Source organism: Ambystoma mexicanum, chromosome 14 (genome assembly GCF_040938575.1).
Source record: "Ambystoma mexicanum isolate Mex_15411 chromosome 14, UKY_AmexF1_1, whole genome shotgun sequence".
NCBI classification, from domain to species: Eukaryota; Metazoa; Chordata; class Amphibia; order Caudata; family Ambystomatidae; genus Ambystoma; species Ambystoma mexicanum.
Genome location: NC_090940.1, coordinates 26,078,573 through 26,097,633, shown reverse-complemented (window position 1 = coordinate 26,097,633; position 19,061 = coordinate 26,078,573). Strand labels below are relative to the sequence as shown.

General features: G+C 48.7%; 1 protein-coding gene across 8 annotated transcripts in view; it reads right to left on the bottom strand.

Moving 5' to 3' along the window:
- The window catches only part of RALGAPA1 (Ral GTPase activating protein catalytic subunit alpha 1), a 1,128,412-nt gene that overhangs the window by 3,897 nt on the left and 1,105,454 nt on the right, over positions 1-19,061 (bottom strand). The gene's annotated exons all lie outside the window — the stretch shown is intronic.

Here is a 19,061-nt window from a genome sequence, read left to right as displayed (position 1 = left end):
GTCACCAGGCCGGGAATCCTCAGTAAAAGAAAAACAGTTTCACTTTAGCTTGGAACTGTATTCTCCTCTAAACCAATCACTGTCCTTTGGGTTATACTGCCACCATCCAATGACAGTCTTCTCCCTAGGCTCTACCCATGGTGGCCATCTTTAGATTTGGTAGAGCACGTAAAGTGGCAGTATGAACCAAGAAGAGCCACAGAGGGGCAGGCGGGAGGGTTTGCATGTGAATTCATGCCAGACGCATGCTGGAGAACAGGAGTTAAAGGTAAGTAACTGTTCCTTCTCCAGCATGGGTTCTGGCATGGATGTACATGCTCATGAATACGGTCACACAGCAGTACACACATGCACAACCACGGGAGGTGACATGGCTCAACAGAATCAATACACTGACGCCTGGAACAGACTCACCTCAAAAAGGTTACGCAGCACCACTCGGCCGACCCGGAACTCCTCCCTAGAATCCCTGTTGATGCAGTAGAATCTCGTGAAGGTGTGAGTGGACCTCCCTGTAGCAGCCCTGCAGATGTCGAGCAGGGGCACACCAGAGAGAAACGTTGACGTTGCTGCAATGGCTCTGGTGGAATTGGCACTCGGCCGGCCTGGAAGAGGTCTGTTGGCCAAACAATGACAGTACATGATGCAACCGGAGAGCCATCAGGACATGGAAGCCTTAGACAAGGCCTTCCCGTGATTCACAAGTTAAAAATTCACAAAGTGTTGAGATGTCTTCCGAAAACCCTTTGCGCGTGCCATATAAAACTTCAAGGCACTAGCAACATCCAGCGTATACAACTTTCTTTCAGTCGGTATGGAACGGTCCGGGAAGAAGACTGGTAGACGTAAAGGCTCGTTGAGGTGGAATTCTAAAAGGAACCTTTGGCATAAAAGGTGGGGTGAGTCTGCAGTACCACCCTCGGTGAAGGACAAATATGGCTGCTTGCAAGAGGGCCTGGATCTCCCTGACCCGCCTGGCTGAGGTCACCAACACGAGGAACGCCGTCTTCCACAAGAGAAACCTCAGTGGGGCCTAATGTATTGGTACAAATGGGGGCCCCATGAGCTTCGTCAAGACCACGATGAGCTCCCAAGCTGGAACAGGAGCCTTCACTGGTGGAAAAGTCCAGAAGAGGCTTTTGAGGAACTCCTTGACAAGCTTGTGCGACCACAGGGAGAGCTTGCCTGGAGCCTGTGTGTACCGGGACATGGCAGCCAGATGAACCTTTATGGAGGCATGAGCCAGGCCCACATTAGCCAGCGAGAGCAGATACGGAAGGAGCTGCGGAGCCGTTATCCACAGCGGCGCTATCTTCTGCTCCCTGCACTGCACAGTGAAGTGTTTCCAATTATGGCTGCAGCACGCTAACATAGGAATCTCTGGTGTTGGCTAGGATCTTCTCACATTCCAGCGGCAAGGAATAATGCCCAAACTCTAGGGTGGCAGGAGTCAGGCCGTGAGGCTCAGCGACGCTGGGTCGTGGAGCAGAACCGCCCCCATCTTCTTTGGCGAGAATATTGGGCAGTGCAGGCAGCCGGATGGAGGAAGCCACTGACAGACAGAGCAGGTCCAGGCACAGATTTGTCGAAGCCATGCCGGAGCAATGAGTATCATCCTGCAATGACACCGAGTGTATTGATCACTCGTAGCAGAAGCGGGATCGGAGGGAAAGCGTACAGGACGAGTCCCTCCCACAGGAAGGAGGAGGCATCCCTCAAGCTCCTCGGCTAAGGGAACCTCTGGAACTTGGAGTTGGCCGCAGTCCCAAAGAGGCAAATCCGGGGTTGACCCCACTCATGGAAGAGAAGAGACACTTGATTCTGACAAAGTTCCCATTCGCGGCAAGAACGCAGCTCCCTGCTGATCAAGTCTGCAGTGCTGTTCTTGGTGTCTGCCTGGTGAAATGGGTTGAGGAACATGTCCTGAAGAATGGACCAGTGCCACAGGGTCTGGGCTTCCAGGGAGAGCACCTCTGAGCAAATCCCGCCCTGCTTCCAGATGTAGAACATGATGGTGTTGCTGTCTGTTAAGATTCTCACCACCTTCCCTTTCAGCAATGGCAGGAATGATTTGAGGGCCCAGAAGACTGCCCAGAGTTCCAGAACGTTGATGTGAAGGTCCTTTTCCTCCGGAAGTTAGAGGCCTCTGGTGTGCAACTGTCCGGTGTGGGCCCCCCACCTCTCCATGGAGACATCCGTTTTGACCGTCTCCTGGTACGGTGGGATATGAAAAGCAGCTCCTTGCGTGAGATGTGGGCGCTCTCCCCACCATCGTAGAATTTGCCAGAACTCCTGGTTGAGGACAATATTGTCTGCCCAAGTGCCTGAGACCTGCAGCCACTGTGCATCCAGAAACTCCTGGAGATGCCTCATCTGCAACCTGCAAAAAGGGACGAGGTGGCTGCAGATGACATCATGCCCAACAGTGACTTGATGGCTTGCACTGTATTGTGGATTGCGCCAACGACAGACGCTGCACCTTCCCCAGGATGGCCGTCACCCTCTCCTCCGAGGGGGTCGCCAGGCAAGCGATAGTTGCGAGAGCAGGAGCTAATGGGCCAATCGTCCAGACAAGGGTAGAAGTGGATGCCCTTGAGACGAAGATGTGCCGCCACCAGAACAAAGCACTTCCTGAAAACCCTTGGGGCCGATTTCAAGCCAAAGGGCAGCACCTTGAACTGATAGTGCTGTCCCTGGACCACGAACCGCAGGAACATCCGATGCTTTCGGTGGATGAGGACGTGAAAGTGTCTTCCAGATCCAGCGTCGCAAGGAAGTCTCTTTCCTCCAGTTGGCAGAGCACATGCTGCAATGTGACCATCAGGAACTTCTGGGACTTCATGTGCTTGTTGAGATGACTTAAGTCCAGAATCGTCTGCCACGTCCTGACTCCAGATACTATCTGGTATGGAAGGAGTAAAGGAGTACACTCCAGAGCCCCAGAGGCGCTGGGGGACAGATTCAATTGCTCCTTTCCTTCACATGGCTTGAACCTCCTGCAGCAGTTGAGCCATGTGTAGTTCTTGGCATGCTACAGGAGGAATGTGAGGGCGCCCGTTTACTGGAATTCCCAGGTGTGCCCATGATGAAGAACGTCCAGCACCCATTTGTCCATGGTGATGGTCTGCCTGCCACTTATCGCCAAAGTTTGCTAGTTGGCCTCCAACTGAAGTGCGAATGTGGGGGCCCGGATCCACAGCCGGTTCAAGCCTGTTTGGGTGCCTGTGTCCTGGCCTGCAGGCGATGACAACGCTGGCCTCTGCTGCCTTAAGCTTGTAGGCACCTTCTATAGGCTTCCTGGGTTGTGGAATGCGAGGGTTGATGACAGGGGGTGGTATACCCCTCGGAGGACCTGACGGACATACCCGCTGAGGATGTGAAGGACGACAACTTGCTCTGCTGCAATATCCCCAGTGATAGTGCCGTCTCTGTATCCGTCTTAATCTTCTGGAGGGACTGGTCTACAATCTTGCCAAATAGATTGTGTCCATCAAAGGGCATGCCCACCACCTTGGACTGGACGTCCGCCATGAAGTTAGTGGCATTCAGCCAGCCTTGTCGGAGGGACACCCTGTTGCCCACTGGTGGAACCCAGTATCCGCAATGTCCAGCGCCACCATGATGGCGTGATCCAAAGCCACCTCACCTTTCTGAAACAGAGCCATGGCCTTGACCTTCTTTTCCTCCGGAAGGAAGTCCAAAATGGACTCAAGCTTGTACCACAGTTCCCCGTCGTATCGGGATAAGATGGCCAGGGCATTATCAGCCTTGACAGTGGAGGCTGCGATGTAAATGATGCGCTTCCCCACAGCATCAAGCTTCTTTCCCTCCCGGTCTGGAGGCACCATGGATGAAGAGAAAGGGTTTGACGAGCGCTTCCTTGCGGCGGCAGATACCACCGAATCCAGAGAAGGTTGGGAACTCAAGCACTTGGGGGCCGAGTCCGGAACACTATATTTCTTCCCCAGCCTCTCTCTCTTTGGAAGAGTGGTACTTGGCATCTTCATCAGGGCCAAACTCTCCTCCCAGACATCATCCAGTAAAGGAACTGACATGACTGTCTTCTGTCTGGACTCCTGGTGCTGGAAGAGGAACCCCTCTTTCTTCGTCTCCTATGGTACCAAACTGAAGAGAGCGCAGGCCCTTGAGATCATGTGTGAAAGGAGCCAACCTCATCCGATGGAAAGGCTCTGGCGGGCTCGTCGGCACCCAGCGGCTCCCGTCCACCGCTACATAGTCTTCTGACTCATCAGTATGAGTTGCAGTACAGTCTATCTGTGGCTGTGTGTGCGGGCTCCTCCACCACTGGGGTCAAAGGCTGATGCGGCAGTGGTGGTGGTGTCGGCTGACATCTCAGGCCGGACGTGTCCCTTGACCTATGCTTAAATATGGAAGGGCTCCTAGTCAGAGGCCTTGTTGGTCTCTGTGTCGAAACAGGCAGCCTCTGTTGTGTATCTGATACCAAAGTGTGCAGGCCCATAAGGATGTCGGACGACATGCCCCTGAGTGTGCATGAGGTGTAAGAGGAGCAGCCGGCAATGGCTCCAGGCTGAAGCGCCTCTTTGGCCTAGATGGCAATCGAGTTTCGCCCTGCTGAGACGCATCCAATGACACACTACCAAAGTTTCTTTTTTTGGCCAGAGTAGTAGTCCTAGGGCAGGTTGTCATCATTGGAGATCGTGTAGATGTGCACAGGCTCCTTCGGGGCATCTTTTGGCATCTTTGGGGACACACTCCCCTGCCTGGGGGAAGCTCAGTGATCGTTAGCCACTCCTTGTTCTTACCAGACTCTTTCGGGAGTGAGGACACTATGGGTATTCCGACTTTCACAGGGATGTCAGCTGAAGTCGCTGGTGCTGCAGCTAAGGCCGTACGCTGTGGAGGCAAAGCCACACATAGGGTTGTTGTCGTCATGATTATAGAAACCACCGTTGTTACCAGGCCCCCTTTTGACAAAGACGTGATGGTCGTCGATGAAGTGGATGCTGGTGCTTGTGCTCTCGTCAACGGGATCGTGGTCATAGACAAAGTGGACCCCTTGGATTACCAAGTGATGGTTGATGAATTGCCTTGGTCTCTGACCGTATCGTCAATGGGGGGTGGGAGGAGTAACCAGAGGGCTTCTCCTTTGCAGCCTTGTCTGAGGATGGCAATCGCAGCTTCAGTGGTGTCAAGAACTTCCTCTTGGAAGGAGCACCCCTAACTGGCAGGCTCGCCATGGTCGTCAATGGCGAAAGTGTACTTCTCGACTGGGACCCACAACCGCAGCAAACCCAGCTGGATCCGTAGCTCGTTGCTTATCCTTCTTTTGGACCCCCTGTGCAGGGGCATCCTCAAAGGACCTTAACCTCTTCTCAGAGGGAGTTTGCTCATGGGACCGGTCGGTCCCGGATGAGGCATGAACATGCCTGGAGGCTGCGTCAGGAGCCTTTCCCCAATTTGAGCCACACCGCTAGCCTGCTGTATTGTTATTATTTTTGTCTTTTTTCGAGAGAAAAAAACACAGCAAATCTTTGCATCCTTCCTCACTGTGGTCCCGATGCAGGCAACACAAACATTTGTGGTGTCAATTCTTGACAGACATTTCTTAGTCCACATTTCATGCGTATCCTGAAGCAGGTCCTCTTCTCTTTCAGACATGATAGAAGGTGCGAAATAGGCTCAAGTTTGGGCCTGTTGAAAACTTTAAAGAGTGCCCCCCCCCTCATCCCCCCAGCTGCCGGCAGTTGACCAATGGTCAAACGATGGAACAAAGATGGACAAAATACACTAAACTATTGAAAAAACTCAATATCAAAAATGGTTCCAGAGCAAGGACTCCCAACACAGACGTGCAGTAAAAATATTTGAAGGTGGACACCAGGGGTGCAGTTTAGGGCGACGACTGTCATTGGATGGGGGCAGTATGACCCGGAGGACAGTGATTGGCTGAGAGAAATGCAGTTTTCAGGCTAAAGCGAAAATGCTTTCCTTTTTACCGAGGATTCCCAGCCTGACGACGGGAAATATTCATGAGCATGTGAATCCATGCCAGACCCCATGCTGGAGAATATCTGTGGCACATAAATGTCAGACACATCCAAGGCAGCCCTGTATGTACCAATCCACACGGTGACAGAGACGTAGGTCAGGCTTTGGGGATAACGTGCAATCATTAGAGTAGTGCACTGCAAATCTCTTGAGAAAACACAATCACTACATTCCAACAATGGCCCATTTTAAAAAACGATGGTCTATTCTGTTAAATTGGCTCCTTTAAATATAGCAACTGGAAGTAGGCCAATGGTCAAACATACACCTGCAATGTACTTCCCATTGGAAGCCTTGTATTGTGGACACACAATGACAAATGCAGATCAATGTTACTTACTGGTAACAGGAGAAATCGCCCAAGGCCTGTGGTTCTAGCCACAAAGTCACTGCCATGAACTGAACAAGCTAGCAGTATTTAACAAGTCTCCTAGCTCATCTAGGCTAGCTACGGTTTCCTTGCAAGACGACAATTCGATCAGGTGAGCAAAGCTCGCCATTGCGCGTTTCGCACATTCACCTGCATGTAGGCAACCAGGTCTGGCTGAAGTACTGGACTAGAACAGTGCTCTCCAGAGCTTCCCCTAAAGGTACCGCCGGTACTACCAACAATAGGTAAACTCCCACCAACCAGTAGAGCACTCACAGCAAGTCCTGTGAGCACGTACACAGCACCCAACAGGGTAATTGCGCATCCTAAGAGTTTTAAGGTCAGTCAGGCCAACTTAATCAGATTTGCTCTCCAGAAGAGGCCTCAGATTGGCATTCATTCTCCAGAAAAGGCCTCAGATTGGGATTCATTCTTCAGAAGAGGCCTCAGATTGGGATTCATTCTCCAGCAGAGGCCTCAGATTGGGATTCATTCTCCAGCAGAGGCCTCAAATTGGGATTCATTCTCCAGCAGAGGCCTCAAATTGGGATTCATTCTCCAGCAGAGGCCTGGATTCATTCTCCAGAAGAGGCCTCAGATTGGGATTCATTCTCCAGAAGAGGCCTCAGAATGGGATTCATTCTCCAGAAGAGGCCTCAGAATGGGATTCATTCTCCAGCAGAGGGCTCAGATTGGGATTAATTCTTCAGAAGAGGACTCGGATTGGGATTAATTCTCCCGCAGAGGCCTCAGATTGGGATTACTTCTTCAGAAGAGGTCTCAGATTGGGATTAATTCTCCAGCGGAGGCCTCAGATTGGGATTCATTCTCCAGCGGAGGCCTCAGATTGGGATTCATTCTCCAGCGGAGGCCTCAGATTGGGATTCATTCTCCAGCGGAGGCCTCATTTTGGGATTCATTCTCCAGCGGAGGCCTCAGATTTTTTTTATTTAGTTTCATACAGAACTTTTAAAAACAGAGAGACAATTTTCGAACAAGATTCATACATCCATCCTAGTAATATTGCTCATTTCACTGACTGTTAGGCAGAAACCTGTGCAGTTCCCTTGGGGACCACTGCAAAAGATTTAGGACTACAGGTGTTGGCAGTAAACCCACTTGGTAGCAGTCTGTACCACCCAGATTTACCTGGTAGCTGTGGCTGAGCAGTCAGACTTCCCTCACGAAGAGTTAGGCAGTATGCAAAGTATACAAAATAGGCACTCAGATACAATAGCACAAGTAAACACTGACCAGAGCTTTGGTATCAAGGTATATGACAATGCATTACTTGCCGTAAAAGCATTTCTGATGGTTGTATCTGCTTAGATTCACATGCTGTGCATAGGTCCGACATCCAGTGGTCACTGCGGAGTATTGCATTTTGTTTTTCGTAGTCGAAAAGGGACGTCGACAAGGCGTGTCTGAAATACTATCCCTATAGTGACGTGCGTTGTACCCACAATCCCTCACGCGTCGAGGTCCCTCTGTTTGTATTTTTCTGCCCTGAGGGAGCCTTCTAGACGTGAGTGAGTACAGAAAAGAGATATAAAAGGAAGTCTAGGTTCCTTCCATCCGAGCGGGGAGGAAGGGTGGGCGCATGTGAATCTAAGCAGATACAACCATCAGAAATGCTTTTACGGTAAGTAATGCATTGTCTTCTGATGTTTGTTAATCTGCTTAGAATCACATGCTGTGCATAGACTAGCGAGCAGTACCCGGAGTTGGCGGTGGGTTATGAGAAGGAACAGTAGAGAAAAGATGTCTTAATACTGCCTGTCCCACCTGGGAGTCAGATCTCGAGTGTGCATCTAGACAGTAGTGTTTTGTAAAGGTGTGCACAGAACTCCAGGTAGCCGCTTTGCAGATGAACTCAAGGGGAACATTTGCAATGAATGCTATGGACGCCCCCGTGCCTCGAGTAGAGTGTGCTCTTGGCTTAAAGGGCAGTTCTCTCTTAGCAAGAGTATAGCAGAGAGTGATGCATTGAACAATCCATCTAGAAATAGTGGACTTTGAAACTGCATCCCCTTCTCTTCCTGTTGCCACCTAGACGAAGAACTGATAAGTCTTCCTCAGTGGTCTGGTTCTTTCCATGTAGAACATGACCGCTCTGCACACATCTAGTGTGTGCAGAGTTTTTTCTCCCAAGTTGGAAGGATTTTGAAAGAACGTTGGCAGTTCTATAGACTGGTTTACGTGGAATTTTGAGATGAATTTCGGAGCAAACCTTGGGTGCGTGCGTAGAACCACCTTATCTCTGTGAACTGTAACAAAGGGGTCTAGAACAGAAAGAGCCTGTAGTTCACTTACTCTCCTGATGGAGGTGATATCTATTAGAAAAGCAGTCTTAAGAGTGAGGTGTTTAAGAGATGCTTTGTGCATGGGTTCGAATGGTGAGCCCATGAGTCTGGTAAGTACCACGTTAAGGTCCCATCCGGGAGTTGGGTCAGCTATCGGGGGGTGTATGCTCTTTACTCCCTCCATGAAGGCCTTTATAACAGGGATCTTCCCCCACGACACTGAGTTGGGAAGTGGTGTATGCAGAAAGTGCCGCTAGGTGGACTTTAATGGAATTGAACACTAGACCTGAATCCAATAAGTGGGTCAGGTATAAAACAATATGGGTGGGAGAGCAGTCAATCGGGTTGATGCTTTTTCCTCTGCACCAGATGACAAATCTCTTCCACTTGCTGGAATAGTAGTGGCGAGTGTTAGGTTTTCTGGCTTCCCTGAGGATGCCCATGCATCTCTGCGGGAGCTGTAGATGTCCGAATTCTATGATCTCAGGAGCCAAGCTGCTAATATCATGTTCTGGGGGCATGGATGCAGAGTCCTGCCCTTGTCTTGTGACAGCATGTTGTAAGGGCAGGGGAGTTTCACTGGGGGAGATAGAGACATCTCCATCAAGTGAGCGAACCATGGCTGTCGGGCCCACATTGGGGCCACCAGTATCATGGTCACTTGTTCCTGGTGCATCTTGTGCACCACCTTGTTGAGAAGGGGAGTCAGGGGAAGAGCGTAAACAAATTTCCCTGACCATTGCATCGACAGACCGTTCCCCTTGGTTTGGTTATGGGGGTACCTGGAGGCGTAACTTTGGCATTGTGAGTTCTCCAGGGTTACGAACAGGTCTATTTCTGGGAATCCCCATTGTGTGAAGACGTCGAAGACGATGTCTTCGTGCAGTCGCCATTCATACTCTTCGGGCAGGGGGAAAAATCTGCTGAGTTTGTCTGCCAGCAGATTGAGTTCCCCTGGTACATGTTGTGACAGTAGGAACATGTTTTGTTTGAGAGCCCACTTCCATATATTTTGGGCCAGTTTGGACAGTCCTGGAGAGTGGGTGCCCCCCTGCTTGTTGATGTAGTACATGGCTGTGGTGCTGTCTGTAAGGACCAACACAGTCTTGCCTTGTAGGTGTTCCTGGAAGGCTTTTAGCGCCTTGAACACAGCTAGTAGCTCCAGTAGATTTATGTGTTTGGATGCTACGTTCGAAGTCCACACTCCGTGAGCAGTCTTATGGGATAGGTGAGCCCCCCATCCTGTGAGGGATGCGTCGGTGGTTAGAGTGGCTTCCGCCGCGGGTGTGGCAAAGGGTTTCCCTCTTTCCAGCTTTTCCTTTGTCCACCACCGTAGCGAGAGAACCAAGGCCTGCGAGACCACCACTAGATCGTCCATTGTCCGCTGGCCTGACACCACTGGCTGTTGAGCCACTCTTGCATAGGGCGCATGCGCAGGCGCGCGTGAGGTACCAAATAAATACACAACGCCATCATGCCTAGCAAGCGAATTGCTTTGCGTACCGTCACCTCTCGACCGGTCACATATTGAGGGATCTGAAACAGCATGTGGGATCACTTCCTGTAAGGTCACCATACGAAACTTCTGGGGTTTGATAAACCTGTTCGCTGGGAGCAGATCTAATACAGGGCGCATGGTTATATCCTTTTTGGGTTCAAGGAAGTACACTGAATAAATACCTTCCGTTACCTGAGATAGAGGCACGACCTCTATGGCTCCTTTTTCCAGCAGTTGTTGTACTTCTTGGAGAAGGATGGCAAGGTGTTCCGGTGTCATGCGTCGTCCCCTCGGGGGTCTGTATGTTGGGGAACCGTTGAATTCGATGCAGCATCCGTGGGCTACGGTGGAAAGTACCCAGCGGTCTGACGTTATTCCCTCCCATGCTGGAAGAAAGGATGTTATCCGGCCCCCGACCGGTGTTGCATTGGAGGGGCGCGAATATTCGCGTCACTTGGTGTTATTGGGGGCTTGGGAGCCTCTGGGGGTGGACCCCCGACCTCTCCCTTTGCCAAGGCGCTGGCCTCTTTGGCTGTACTGCCCACTATTGGTCTGATAATTGGTGGCAGGGTAGTGTTGCTGCTGATTCTGCTGTTGGCGTTGGCCACGAAAAAAGCATTTGTTGCCATAGCCGCGTCTGGTAGTGGGCTTAGAGATCTGGTCAAGAGTTTTGATAGTATCAAACTCTTTTTTAGCCATCTCCAGAGCCTCATCCACCGCTTTCCCGAAGAGGTTTGAGTCTTCAACAGGTTTATTTATTAAAGACGCCTGTGTCTCCGGTTTGAACCCTGAGTTGCGCAGCCATACATGGCGTTTTAGGAGTATTCCCTGAACCAGGGAACGTCCCGCTGTCTCTGCAGCATCCAGAGAGTTCTTTACAATACTCTGGTTGACCTGGCTTCCTTCGCCAATAGTTGATAGCAGGCGTCTACGTAGAGGTTCCGGCGCTTCTTCGGCGTCTTTGCGCAGTTTGGCCCACTGCGCGTCTGCGTAGCTAGCTAGCAAAGAATTGTTGTTCGCAATTCTTGCCGAAAAGGCAGCCGAGGGTGTGACTCTCTTTGCAAGGGCATATAACCTCTTGCCCTCCTTGTCAGGTGGTGCCTCGCTGGTGGACAGCGGCACCCCTGCCCTCTTCCTTGTATTAGTTACTGCAAGGGAATCCGGAATGGAATGTCCCCTGATGTACAGCGGGTCTGAGGGTGAAGGAGTGAAAAGTTTTTCAATTCTTGGATTAACTCCTCTGATTAGTGCGGGTGTGGATAGCGAAGGGATGATTCTTCTCTTCACTGAAGCGCGGAGTGGAATGGTCTGGCTGAACGGGGGTTTCTCCTTAATTACTCTTTCCACAAAGTCTATTTCAGGAGAGATCTCCCCAGTGTCCAGTTCGAAATGTGCTGCTGCTCTGCGCAACAGGGCATTGAATGTGGGCTGATCGTCAATGGGAGACGTGTTTCTAACAGGTGAATTGTCAGGAGGATTAAGGTTCAGGACATCAGTGTTCGAATATACTGATGGGGATTGCCAGGGATGAGAAGGTCCTTCTTCTGAATTTTCTCCGAAGCCTTCTCCTACCATGTCTGGGCTGTCTTCCAGAACTTCCTCCTGGTTCTGTCCCTCTTCATATCCCACAAATTCATCCTCCTCCTCCAAGTATTGTTCCTCACCAGTGAGGTCATACACATTATGGAAATCTGAGGCAGTGTCCTGGTGGGGATTGAATAGTCTCGGGAATTTGGCCCTGGGGTCCTCCTGAGGCCCTTCTCTTGTTATCTTGGGAGTAGGAGGGTTCTGGGTCTTCATAAACCTCTCCATTCTCTCCATGCAGAGATGGAGCCTTTCCATGGTTTCATGGGGTACCCCTGAGCGGTCTAGCGGGGGAAAATTAGTGTCATCTAGCTGAAAACGGCTCGACCTCTCCCATAACGTCAAGGAAAGTGTCCCGTCGCCTTCCGAAAAGCCTTCCGGTGTGCTGGGGGTCCCCCCGAATGAAGGGGGTAGTCCCTGACTTTCTTCGGGCTTTTTCGGCGTGTCTTTCGACCTTTGCATAGCGCTCGACGTGTCTTTCGGCGTACGCTTCTGGGCGTCGGCTACAACGATCCTCGCCAAGCTCTCTGCGACTCGTTTGTCAGCTTTGGGCTGTGGTTTCGACGTTAGTCGATCGTTCTACGGCGGCATGCGCTCTCTGCTGGTGCGCTCCGGCCGATGGTTTGGGGGCAGCGCCCTTATTTGCCGAAAGCCCAGTCGCTGGTCGCGGCTGCGAGAGGGGCTTCGAACCTGAACGGTCCGAGGAGGCCCCCGTTGGTTCCTGCGTCTCCTTGGGCGCGGATGCTTTCTTCGTCTTTGACGAAGAAGAGCCATGGGTTGTGTGCTTATGTGTGGTATCGTGTGCGTCAGTGTCGCCGGGGTGTTCATCCCCATAAGCAGGGCGTGATCCGAGCCCGTCGGGGCCGGGGACAGACGACGAAGAGCGCGAGCGCTCTTTAGACGGGTCTACGACTTCCGTAGCGGAGGTCGTGTTATCACGTTCCTCGTCACTGTCGGTGGTAGCAGCGGCGGGTGAAGAATCGGCCTTCGACATAGCGTAGGCCGCCCACCTCTTGACCCTACAGTCTTTTAGAGTCTTTGGCTTAAGAAGCCGACAAGCCGTGCAACCCTCCTCTTTGTGATCGAGGGGCAAGCAGCGGTTACACCATGAATGCTTGTTCTTCCAAGTAAACTTGCCCTTGCAAAGTGGGCAAAACCTAAACGGTGTCCTCTCCATAGCCGAGGCAATAAATCGTGATAACGACCCCAAGGGAAAGGAAGGGGAAAAGGAAAGGCATTCTCAGAAAAGAACCAGAGATGTCCCACAACCCCACTCTCCCTACTGTATTTGGCCTGTGTGGCCAGGACACGTGTTCGGCAACGCCGAAGGATCTCCTCCGCTCGTCCCCTCCGTCGAAGATCTTGCTCGGCGGAGACAGCTTCACAACTGTGTCGAGGGAGGGATCGATGTGTTATATATTAAGTAGGAAAACGACCAAAGGTCGAGGAGAAGAAATCTGCAATGTCTCTCGAGGAGCTCCGCGTAAAGGCGACCAGTAGCTGGGCGGAAAAAAACAATCTGAGGGACCTCGACGCGTGAGGGATTGTGGGTACAACCACGTCACTATAGGGATAGTATTTCAGACACGCCTTGTCGACGTCCCTTTTCGACTACGAAAAACAAAATGCAATACTCCCCAGTGACCACTGGATGTCGGACCTATGCACAGCATGTGATTCTAAGCAGATTAACAAACATCAGAAAATTATTTATTTAAAAACACACTTATTGAAACACTCCAGCACCAATATTGTAATTCACTCTAAACACAGTTACTGTTATTATATATATACTCCTTATTCCTTATCAGACAAGGCTTAGTTAACACCACTTATTTCCAGACAGAGGTGAGCTCTTAACTATAGATGGCACTCCAATAAGTTAACGAAAAGGGAGGGAAAAAGGCACACTAATACTTAGGAACTTACACCACACTAATACTTAGGAACTCTTAGGCAAGACAGGAAAGTCAAAAGTTACTTGTGAGTCAAAGTCCATAGGCCGGGCCCACTCTTGGAGAGAGCAGGGCACAAATGCACCCAAGATCACACAATGACAATAGGCTTAGAAAGTCTTGCAGGGAGTTCAGAACGGTTATAGTTAGGCTCAGAAAAGTTTAGCCAGGGGGTCCCAGGCTAACCCAGGGTCGAAAGCCGGGGACTAAATCTACCCCATACAGTCGGTTGCAAGGGAAGCCAGGCGGAACACGGTACCTTATATGGAAAGGATCCTCCAGCGGGAGCAGTTGTTCCTGGCAGCGGGTGCAAGTTGCGGCGTCGTCCAGAGGAAGAGAAGATCTCGACGTGGAGGAAAGATGAAGGTCGTTGCACTGCCAGGGAAGAAACCAGCCGCGGAGTTTTCCGGTTAAAGGTAATACCCTTTGATTTGCGGTGGTGGTAAAACGTGGTATCCCGGTTGCCGGGGTGCTTGGCACAGGCAAGGCGGCCACGAGATGCTCCAGGAAGCGAAAAAGGAAGCAGACTGGTTATCCCCACCAGTCGAAGGAAGAAGACTCTCCGGGCTGGAGATCTCCTCTGTCGTTGGGAGAAGTGGTGAGACGGTTCAGCAGGGCTCCACCGGTGGTGTCGTCATAGCAGGTCGGCTCAGCTTCTCCCTCGTCAGATTCTTAGGTCCTGTGGCGACTTCTGAAGTTCCAGTCCCCAAAGCCCTGCTTTTATGCAGAAAACCCTCATTCACTCAGCCTAGCTGCCACTCAAACACTTGGGCCAATCAGGACGGAGTGCGACTTGAATTGCCTAGGCAACTCAGTCCAGGGTGCCTAAATCCCCCTCCACCCCTCCTAAGTACCCCAGACAGAGTGGCACCACTTTGGAGGGCTTCTGTGGAGAAGCCCGCCAAAATAGTGGAACAAAGGGCTCAACTTGGGTTGGAGTCACAGAAGCGAACACAAACGCCATTTTAGAACCGAGTTCTGGCAAAAAAATACCAACCAGAGAATTAATATTAATTAAATAAACCAGCGGTATGTTCGAGGCTATAGGAATTAAATGATTAAAGTTGGTAGCCTCGAACAATGTGAAATCCCATAGAGATATATTCGCGGTCGAATATAAAAAGTAGTATCCACTGCCACCAGCCAAAACTCGATCAGGGGGGACGGAGACGTGCCCCCTCGACTAACAGACCCCGGGGCAATCTAATTGCCCCGGCCAGTACGTCCACAATATGATGGTTTGTACTGGTTCTGTTCAGAATTTCAGACTAGTAAAGTCAATGGTGACTTTACATGCCCTGGGAGACAGTAGTCAGTCCCATGGTCTGGACTCTATACTGGGGGTTCACTAGGACACCCCTGTGTTACTGCACTGAGGGTGCTGTGTAACACACATCACAAAAACACATGAAGCCCTATGGAGTAAAATACCCCATAGCCCATTAAACACATCTAGAATCAAAGAGACACACTCAAATCATGTCCAAGAGTGAGGGTAAAAGAGTCTCACTCTTGGCAGGAGAAAAAAATAAACCCGAAAAATCCAGCAAAGCTGCTGGGGGACTCACTAGGTTAGGAAATTCAGCCTAAACAGAGAATTCTCCCTAACACTGACTATTTCTAAACATTATGTTATCTTGCTGTTAGAGGCATCATAAAATGCTCTCCCACCATTCATCAGGGTGCCAAGTTGTTCTTTGCGCTATCTCAGTTCCAAGAAATTTCTGTCCCTCTTCTTCCATGTCTGAGCAATAAAGAACACGATGCTTCAGTGTTTGTCGGACAATTGCAGAGCCTGCAGACTGTGTCACTTTCATTTCCTTTATTTAGAATGTTGAGAATTTCCTTTGTTTGGAATTGATTCATTCTAAACTTTAAAAAAAACTTTCCTTAGAAATCTACATGCAAATTTTAGCAGATATTTTGGTAATTTATTGAAGGCCTCAGCCTCAGCTGGCACGATTTGCATACATCAGTGGCGAGATCTTTGTTGTTCTGTTTCCCACCAATCCATCTGCCACAATTTCTTTTGGACTTCATTGGGGTTTGTCCATAGTGTCTGTTTGGTAGTGTATAAGGTCTGAAGTATATTTTCACATTTCTGCTCCCACATCTCTTGAATTGATTCATTTTTTTATTTCTAGATTCTTCTTTAGTATTTTGAATTGAGGCAGACAATTTGTAGCAGATATTTTACTGTATAGCGTCAAATTGTTCCATATGATTTTTGCAGTTATAGAAATGAGACTAAGCTCATACCTGATACAAGCAAGAGGCGTGCCAATTGGTATCTGCAAGATCTTTCTCCAAAATGAGTATTCACATGATTCCCATGTGTCATATGAGCAGCCAAAGGAAGCTTTGCTTCCATATATCAGTGCAGGGACTACTTTTATATTGTAGAAGTCCCAAACTGGTTTAAGGCTAAACTTCCCATATTTTTTATTGATCATCGCAGCTTGTGCTGTTAATTGGCTGCTTCTCTGCCGAATTGCTCTTACATTTGCCTCGTCGTTGATGTTCGAGTTTATTATCACTCCCAAGTATCTCGTCTGCGTTACATTTCTCAGTAGTTCATTACCGATTTTCCACCGGAATTTTGTTTTAGTCATTATTCCTCTCCCTTGCAAATTCTTAAATGCAAAGGTTTCCGTCTTCGCGATGTTAATTTGGAGGCCGTTCTTCGAGATGTAATCCTCCAGTACCTTCAGTTTATGCTGGAGACCAATAGGCGTTAAGTACACCAGTAGCACCATGTCGTCAGCATAAAGGATCCAGTCAATCAAGTTCCCATTGAGTTTTGGCGGAAGTGTTCTAGTGTCTGTCAGATGTTGTCTCACGTCATTAATAAAAAAGTTGAATAATACAGCACCAAGTGGGCAACCTTGTTTGACACCTCTTTCAGTTTTAATTGCTTTCAACAGTGTTCCTTTTTTATCAAGACGGATTTTGACAGATGTTCCTGAGTAGAGTTCTTTTATAGCTCATCAGGACAATTCTGGGCTCTCATTTTCCTCCACAACAGGTTTCAATCCACTGCATCAAAAGCATGAGCTAGATCGATGAAGGCAAGATGCATTGTTTGTTTCTTCCTAATAGCCTCCATTTTTAATAGATTAAGAAGAAATAGGTTAAGATTACAGCCTACACCCTTTACGAAACCTGTTTGATGAATATCAAAGGAATCTGATTGCTGTATCCATGCTGTTAATTGGATTTGCAATTGTGTTGCAAAGATTTTACCTACAACGTCTAGGAGCGCCATCGGCCTGTAGTTACCAGGCTCAGATCTTATTCCTTTTTTGAATATAGGAAGTATTATAGCGCTTTTCCATGACAATGAAATGGCTTGCTCTCGTATTATGTTTTTGAACATAGTGTAACAGAATTCAGTCCATTCCTTGGGATTTTCCTTTAATATATAATTCGTCAAACCGTCTCGACCGGGTGCTCTCGATGTACTTAACTTTTTGACGTTTTCTGCTATGTTTTCTTTCGATATAGTAATATTCCAGGTCTCATATTTCTCGGTAATTTCTTGCGTAGACGATTTCTGGGGCTTATAAAGTGTAGTGATTAATCTATTGTTCCTCACTTACCATGTTGGTAATAAGCGCGGTTTGATTTGACTCAATTTTGTTCAGTATTTCCCAGAATTCTCTTGTTGTTTTGTTGTGCAATGTTTGCATCATTTCTTCCGCGTCTTTTTGTTGCATTAAGGCTCTGTGGGCCTTTATCCAATTATTATATTTTGTTTTGTGTTTTTTTTTTTCATCTTGTTGCTTTTGGGCATTCTCGTGTTTCAGTGCCCGAATGTGACCTCTTAGTTCGCGTTTCTTTTCTACCACGATTCAATCGTAACTATGGCGATGGCGAAAATTCGTTTTACCATTAGTGTAGGGCATCTCTTTAAATTGTTCTAGCAAAGGTACATAGTTCGGCTCTAGATTACTTTGGATGTAGGCCGTCATAGTTTTTATTTTCGTGCTATTAAGCCTTAGTCTATTTCGACCAGGTACCACAGTAATTTCGTTTGACCAGATTTCAGACTTATCAGAGCTCATTTCATGTTTTATTCCAATTGTGACTACATTATGGTCACTTTGGTCCATATTCAGTACTTTCAAAAACACAACTACATCTTCGATACTCTCTGATACAAGAAAATAGTCAATAGTTGAGTTTAAAGCCCTGTTTTTCCAAGTGGGATTGGACGGTACATCTCCCGGTGTATTCCCGTTGAGTATTCTAAGATCCCTTACGGATATGTCGTTAAGGAGATGTTGAGTTAATAGCTCTGTTTTAAGACATGTTCGACTAGAGCCTTTTACACCCGATAACTTGTTAAGATCCAAGTTCCAGTCACCACATATTATCAAATTTGCATGTGTCTCTTGTGACATAATTTCGTCTATTGCGTCCCACAACTCATCCAAGAAGGCCCAAATCCCTGTTGACTTTGGTTGCCAATATATGTTAATTATATATGTTGAATTTTCTAGCCAGCCTTTAGTGACATCCATCCCCATTTTTACAGTTTGAATGTAAGGGGACACATTTCTTGTGTCAAGGATTCTGAAACCACTGCATATTTTTACCAGTGTAATCAGACCGGTCATAGGTCTACCCCTTTTCTGTATAATAGCCGGGTTAATTTCCATCTAATAGCCCGGTACCAGGGGTGGATCTACCAGCCAAGTTTCCTGTAAACATATGATGTCCAGATTTTGTATAGCTGCAGAAGTATCTTGAAAAAGGTGAGTGTGCCCTCTTGTGTTCCAGGATCCGATTTGAAGAATGTCAGTATTTTTTATGTTATGAAGCTAGCTTGATTTATTTTGATTTAGTGAGCCGGCCAGCCAATTCCAATCATCCATGCATGCAGGCCTCAGATTGGTATTCATTCTCCAGCAGAGGCTTCAGATTGATATTCATTCTCCATCAGAGGCCTCAGATTGGGATTCATTTTCCAGAAGAGGCCTCAGATTGGGATTCATTCTCCAGAAGAGACCTCGGATTGGGATTCATTGACCAGAAGAGGCCTCAGATTGGGATTCATTTTCCAGCAGAGGCCTCAGATTGGGATTCAATTCTGCAGCAGGGGCCTCAGATTGGATTCATTCTGCAGCAGAGGCCTCAGATTGGGATTCATTCTCCAGCAGAGGCCTCAGATTGGGATTCATTCTCCAGAAGCGGCCTCAGATTGGGATTCATTCTCCAGAAGAGGCCTCAGATTGGGATTCATTGACCAGAAGAGGCATCAGATTGGGATTCATTCTGCTGAAGATGCCTCAGATTGGGATTCATTGACCAGAAGAGGC